Here is a 7,749-nt window from a genome sequence, read left to right on the forward strand (position 1 = left end):
CAGTGATGACTATTTACTTATGCCAATGCAATTCTCCCTCAAGTTGCATGCACACGCCCTTGCCCTCAGTCTTTTACTTGTCTATATTCTGGTGCCATATACTGTGACCCATATGGTCCTGAGGTTCTTCAGGTTGAGCACTGTGAGAGGATGAGAAAATAAAGGAGAGACAAAGCTAGGGTCAGGTGGAGTCCTTATCCTCCTGACAGGAGGAAAGGTACTGCTCAATCAATGCAGCATGTTAATTTATGTATTTATTTTTAAAATTTTATTTAAGGAAAGACTAAACAAAAAAATAGAAAAATGGGTATAAATAATACATACTTTCATAGAAAAAAACCAAACAGTAAGAAATCACTAGTTGATGATTACAGATTATCCTCTTACAAACAGTTATTCAAGATACTGACATGTAGGATATAAAGTGGGGATTCAAACAGTGAGACTGCAACCAGTTCTGTTCAACTATACAACAAAAACTTAGAAATATGCTTATCAATCCTATACACTTAAACACACATGCAGTTATTCATATCTTCAATTATGTTGAGATTGAACAAACACAAGCAGGCTAATATCACTCTGAACAAAAATAATACTATTGCTGGGTTTCACATTATGACACTCCAGGATCAGCACTGGGTATTTTAGTGTCACTTTTTCTTCAAAATATCTGTTCATTTCATCATGTGTCATAAGATCAGTTCTCATAAACTGTTTATAGATTCTAAACATGCATGAGTCTTAACATGTATTTCTATTCTTTCCATATTAGAGGGAGAGACAAGACAAAACAAGGCAAAACAAACAATTCCTATAAATACATAGAACAAAATAAACATATAAGACTGTTGTACAAATCGGTCTACCATGGTTCCTGTGTTGTCTCTTGTTATCTCCAATAGAATTGGCTATATCATCAGATATAGTATAATTGAATATGTCAGTACATAAAAGTATTAATAAAAACACAACTTTGTATATAGTATAGAACTTCAAAAACTGGAAGTTATCAAACCAGGATGTGTATCGTAGAGTCTTGTCATCTTCAGTGTAGTTGCCTATAGTCTCAGACTTGATACTATCAATCATATCAGTTTTGAATAAAATCTTCTCTGCCACATTTCTGTTATGGTCTTTTTTTGCCATCAGTTGTCTCCTTATCTTCTTCAGTCTGTTTTCTGCTCCATTCATTGAGGCCTCTCTGCCATTGTTCCTGGAATCCTAGTACTTTTCTCTCTCTCTAGAATGTCCTGCAGTATTTTCTGTAGAGCTGGATTGGTGGTTGCAAATTTCCCAAGTTCCTCTTTGTCTTGGAAGCATCTTATTTTTCCATTAATTTCTAGAGACAGTTTAGCAGGGTATATCAATCTGGGATGGAGGTTATTTTCTTTCAGGGATTGGAATATTTTGCTCCAGACTCTTCTTGACTTGATGGTTTGTGTCAAGAAGTCTGCTGTTATTCTGATGGGCCTTCCTCTGTAGGTTATCTGTTTCTTGTTTCTAACAGCTTTTAATATTCTGTTCTTATATTGAATTTGTGGGATCTTTATTATATGCATGGGTGTAGCTCTGTTTTGGTTGTAGGTGGCTGGAGTTCTGTATGCCTCATATATCAGAATATAATTTCCTTTTCCTATGTTTGGGAAGTTTTCCTTAATTATTTCTGTGAATAACCTTTATACTTCCTTTGTTTGTATCACAGCTTCTTCATTCACATTTTTTATTCTCAAGTTATAGATCCTTTTGTCATCTTCTAGCCTTTGTATTGTTTCTGCTTGTTTCCTTGGTATTTAAAAATTTTTCTCTTTCATACTCCCACATTACAAAATTGTCATCCAGTTTGGATAATCTATCCTTAGTTTCCTTTAAACTGATTTGCAATCTTTCCATAGAGTTTTTAATTTCCTGGTGATCTCTTTGAATCTGATTTATGTATTCTGTTTTTGTTTTATATTCTTCACCAAATGGTTCTCTCCTGTGTTTGAGTTCCTCCCTTCATCTGTCTGTGTCTGCTTGAGGGGTGCTTAGTATCCCTTTATTAGTCTTCTTATATCTTCCTTTATTTGGCTAAATATTTCACTTTTGAACTCATCTATGAGTTCCCAAATATATCTCTTTATGTCCACTGGTGCTTGTGTCTGATACTGCATGTTTGGTGTTCTCATTCTCATTTGTATTTACCTGTCCTGGGTCAATGTTCTCAGGGCTGGGGTCTGGGGACTTTTTATTGTTGCTTCCTTTTTCCATCTTTTTTATTTCTTCCAGGAGGCCCCAGGTTTTTTCTGTGTTAGGTACAATTTCTCTGAAGCACGCTGGCTAGATGACCCTTCACACTTCAGTGTGCTAGTGAGCTGCAGACAGAGACAGCATATGCTGGCCCCACCCCTCCAGATCAGTTAAGCTGCTGTGGCCTGCACTACTGTATTACTTTATGGTGCCTCTCCTTTGGACCAACGAAACCTCCAAGAACCCACTGGTCCAATGTGGTTAGTGTCCACCACCACTTCATTGACTTTTATTGGTCTTCTGTACTCTGTTTTGATTTCAGTATCATGTTGATATAAATACAGTTGCTTTGTATTATAACTTCAAGTCAGGGATTGTGATGCCTCCTGCCTTGCCTTTGCTGCTTAGAAATTTCTTTGCTATTCTGAGTCTCTTCTCACTGATGAATTTTAGGAGTGATTTCTCGAGATCTATAATGTATATTGATGGTATTTTTATCAGGATTGTATTGAATCTGTATAACAGTTTTGGGAGAATGGCCATTTTCACAATATTTATTCTTCCTAACCATGAGAAAGGAATGTCTTTCCATTTTCTGAGATCATCTTCAATTTCATTTTTCAGTGCATTATAATCTTCCCTGTATAAGTCTTTCACTTCTTTCATGAGAATGATTCCTAAATATTTCATATTTTTGGTTGCTAGTGTGAAGGGTGTGGCTTCTCTTATTTCTCTCCCAGTGAATTTGTTGTTAGTGTATAAGAATGCTCTTAATCTTGAGTATTGATTTTGTTACCAGACACATTGCTGAATTTATTTATTATATCTAGGAATCTTTCAATGGAGCTTTGAAAGTCTTCTCTGTAGAGTATCATATCATCTGCAAATAGTGATAATTTATCTTCTTCTTTTCCTGTCTTTACGCCTTTTATTTCTCTCTCATCTAATTGCTCTGGCTAGTATTTCCAGTACTATATTAAATAGGAGTGGTGAAAAGGGACATCCTTGTCTTGTGCTTAATTTTAAGTAAAGGCCTTCAATTTTTGACCATTTAGTATGATATTGGTTGTTGGTTTTTCATAGATGGCCCTTATTATGTTGAGGTAAAGACCGTCTATTACAATTTTCTGCAAGGTTCTTATCATAAATGAATGTTGTACCTTATCAAAAGCATTTTCTGCATCTGTAGAAATGGTCATGTGATTCTTACTTTTGACTCTATTGATATGGTGGATTACATTTATTGATTTACGTGTGTTGATCTATCCCTGCATACCTGGGATGAATCCCACTTGGTCATGTTGTATAATCCTCTTGATTATTTGCTGCATCATATTTAACAATATTTTATTGAGGATTTTTGCATTTGTGTTCATTAGGAGATTGGTCTGTAGTTCTTTATTTCATTTGGGTCTTTCTCAGGTTTTGATAATAGAGTAATATTTGCTTCCAGGAATGACTTGGGAAGGATTGCTTCCCTTTCAATTTCATTGAAGATTTTGAGGAGTGTCGGCATTAGGTCCTCTTTGTATTTCTTGTAGAATTGTGCAGTGAGTCCATCTGGGCCTGGGCTCTTCTTTACAGGTAAGGACTTAATTACATTTTTGATTTCATTAATAGGAATTGGGTTTTTCAGCAGTTTTACATCTTCTTGACCTAGCTTTGGTACTTCGTATGCTTCTAGCATTCTGTCTATTTCTCCTGTGTTATCAAACCTTTGAGAGTAGAGTTTTTTCATATAGGTTTTGATGATATTCTGTATTTCTAATGGGTCTGTAGTGATTTCACATCTTTCATTCCTTATCACAAGAATTTGAGATTTTTCTTCCCTTTTTAAAATAAGGTTGGTGAGGGGCTTATTGATTTTATTTATTCTTTCAAAGAATCAAGTTTCTGATTCATTGATTTTTTGTATTGTTTTCTTAGTCTCTATAGCATTGATTTCTACCCCAATTTTTATTATTTCCTAGCTTCTTTTGGCTTTGGACTTGACTTGCTCTTCTTTTTCTAGATGTTTGAGGTGTAAGATCAGGTTATTTATTTGTATTCACTCTATTTTCCTGATGTGGGAACTCCGTGCATAAATTTTCCTCTGAGGACAGCTTTCATTGCATCCCACCAATTCCGGTATGTTGTATTTGTGTTTTCATTTGTTTGTAGATATTGTTTAATTTCTTCTTAAATTTCCTCTGTGACCCAATGATTATTCAAGAATGTGTTTTTTAGTTTCCATGTGTTTGTGGGATTCTTGCAGTATCTTTTTTCATTAATTTCTAATTATATAGCACTGTGAATCAATAACATGCAAGGGATGATTTCAACTCTTTTGCATTTGTTTAAATATGTTCTGTGAGTTAATATATGGTCTATTTTATTTAATGACCCATGTACTACTGAGAAGAATGTGTATTCTCTTGTTGTGGGTGGAATACTCTGTATATCTCTCTCAATTCCATCCGTTCATAGTTGTGATTCAGTTCTTTTATTTCTTTGCTGATTTTCTGTCTTGTGGATCTGTCCATTGGTGTCAATGGTGTGTTAAAATCTCCTGTTACAATTGTATTACTGCTAATTTGGTTTTTCATTTCTGATATTACTTGTTTTATATTACTGGGTGCTGTGGAACTTGGTGCATGCATATTTAAGATAGTTAACAATTCCTTTTGACATTTTCCCCTAACCAATATATAGTGACCTTCTTTATCTCTTCTGATTATTATTGGTTTGAAATTCACATTGTCTACAAGCCTAATAGCTACCCCTGCTTTTCTTTGGGTTCCTGTTGCATGAAGTATTGTTTTCCATCCTTTGTCTTTCCGTCTGTGAGTATCCTTTTGGGTTAGATGGGTTTCTTGTAGACCACATATGATTGGATTTTGATTCTTGATCCATTCTGCCAGTCTATTTCTTTTAATTAGTGCATTGAGACCATTTACGTTAATGGTTATAACTGTTATATATTGGTTTATTGCTGACATGTTATCTTTCTACTGTTGCATCTTTATCTTTCTGTTTTGTTTAATTGTCTGCTTTGTTAAGTGGTTTTTCCTCAGTGTACCTAAACTGTCTTTCAGTATTCTTTGTTCTTCAGCTGCTCTTTGTCATGGAAATATCTCATTTCTTCATCAATTTTGAAGGACATTTTTTCAGGGTACATCAGTCTAGGTTGGAAATCATTTTCCTTTAGGTTCTGAAATACTTCACTTAATGCTCTTCTTGCCTTTATTGTTTGTGTTGAAAAGTCTGCTGTGATTCTGATAGGTTTTCCTTTATGTGTGATCTGTCTTTTCTCTCTGATAGCTTTTAATATTCTATTCTTTTGTTGGATTTCTGGGATGGTGATTATTATATGTCTGGGTGTAATTTTATTTTGGTTATGGCTATTTGGAGTTCTATATGCTTCATTGATCCTGATATCAGTTTCCAATTTCATGTTTGGGAAGTTTTCAGCAATTACTTCTCTAAATATCCTCTTGGCATCCTTTATATTGTCTCCTTCTTTTTCATTTATCCCTATCAACCTTATGTTTTTTCTCCTTGTGTCATCTTGCAGGTGTGGTATTGTTATTCCTTGATTTCTCCTTATTTTTAAAAGATCTTTCTTTTCCTGTTACCTGGCTGCAATCGTGTCTTTCAGGTCTGAAATTCTTCTCATTCACTGAGGCCGTTTTTACAACTTTCAGTGGAGTTTTTGATTTCCTGTATATCTCTTTGCATCTGTTTTATATTTTCTGTTTATTTCTTATATTGTTCATCCAGGGATTCTATATTTTTGTTTAGTTCCTCCAATTTTTAACTGTGTCTCCTTTAGATATGTTCAGCATCTCCTTTATTTCTTTTATTATTTCTTCTTTTACCTGAGAGATTATTTCTAGTTTGAATTCCTTTAAAGCTTCCCAGTGTTGCTTCTTTATTTTGCTTACTATTGTTTCAGATAATTCAGGCATATGGCATTTATTTTCTTCTATGTACATGGCTCCTAGGCTTTTTTGGGATGTGCTGGATGTTTGAGATTCTATTTTGGTCTTTTCTTTTGTCATTTTCCTATATTACCGTGTTTCAAGTGTCGCTCCATAGTTTCCCCTGGTCATGTTGTAAATTGACTCTTATGTCCTGGGCTCTTGGAACTCCTTTGGTAGTAGCTCCCTCCTTGGGCAGCAGAGCCCTTGGATTAGAAAGGCTTGCCAGGCTTCTTTCAGGTAGATCTATAGCCTCCTCAATCTGTACAGTTTCTCCTTCTGGTAGCAAAGCTCTCCTGAGGGATAGAAGGCCACCTGGTGTGGTCTAGGATATCCCAAATCCTGCTAAGCCCAGTCTAGTGTGGCTGCAATCCCAGTGGGTCCCCACCCCCCTAAGGCAAGGATTTCATACTCTCCCGGGGATCGTATGTTGTGTAACAATCCAGCTCCTTGGATGGCAAAATTCCCCAGGCTGATAGAAGGTTCCCTTATGGCCTAGGTAGGCCTCAAACCTCCTCAGTAGGGCTACTCCTTCCTCCAGGCAGTGGCAGTAGTGCTGGTGCTCTCCAGGTCAAAAGAAGGTCACACACGAGGTCTGAGCAGGATCCAGAGGCTTTGCCCAGCTCCCTCCTTCTGGCCAGCAGCTGTGGTGACACTCCTTGGCCAGACCAGGCAGCGGGTGGGGCTGGACCAGAGTCCCTCTGCTTGGTTGTGCCCTCTCCTTCTGGCCAGCTACCGTGGTGTGCTCCCCGAGCAGGAGAGGCAGGCAGGGCTGGAGGGGAGTCCCTCTGCTCAGCTGTGCCCTCTCCTTCTGGCCGGCATCCAGTGTATAATCATCTTGATGATTTGCTCCATCCTATTTGCCAATATTTTATTGAAGATTTTTGCATCTATGTTCATTAGGGAGATTAGCCTGTAGTTCTCTTTTTTTAGTTGGTTCTTTCTCAGGTTTTAGTACTAGAGTAATACTTTCTTCCAGGAATAACATAGGAGGGATTGCTTCCCTTTCAGTTTCATTGAATAGTTTGAGGAGTGTTGGCATTAAGTCTTTGTATTTCTTATTTGAAGCTATAGTATATGAAGTTTTATCCAAATATTTCAAGGAAAAAGACACTATGGTAAATACTATTAAGTTGGGTTATTTGGTGGTGAAGCACTAGATTGCTGAGACAGTCATGCTTTGACCCGTATTGTTATATTGTTATGTCCTGTTTTATCTCAATTTCTCCCTTATTGTTTTAAAAATTATTTAGTTATTTCTTATGTTTGTTTTAATTAAGGGGGAAAATTAAAAAAAATTAGCAGGATATATAATAGTAACTCTTTTTGAATTAGTATTAACTTGTTTTGAAGTCCTGTAATACTCCCACTATCTTGTTTTGACTGATTAGACTCTGTTCCATTCTGTATGATAGTATCAAGTTTGAGGGTATAGGCAACTACTTTGAAGGCAGTAAGATTCACTAAGATGCCCATTCTGGTTTGACTATTGTCTCCTTTGGAAGTCCTGTAATGTTTACAATGCCTAAGTTTTATTGGTCTAGTTCTCTACTGTTTTGTC

This window comes from Cavia porcellus, unplaced genomic scaffold (genome assembly GCF_034190915.1).
Source record: "Cavia porcellus strain 051 isolate PalLab524CR breed Dunkin Hartley unplaced genomic scaffold, mCavPor4.1 scaffold_9, whole genome shotgun sequence".
NCBI lineage: Eukaryota > Metazoa > Chordata > Mammalia > Rodentia > Caviidae > Cavia > Cavia porcellus.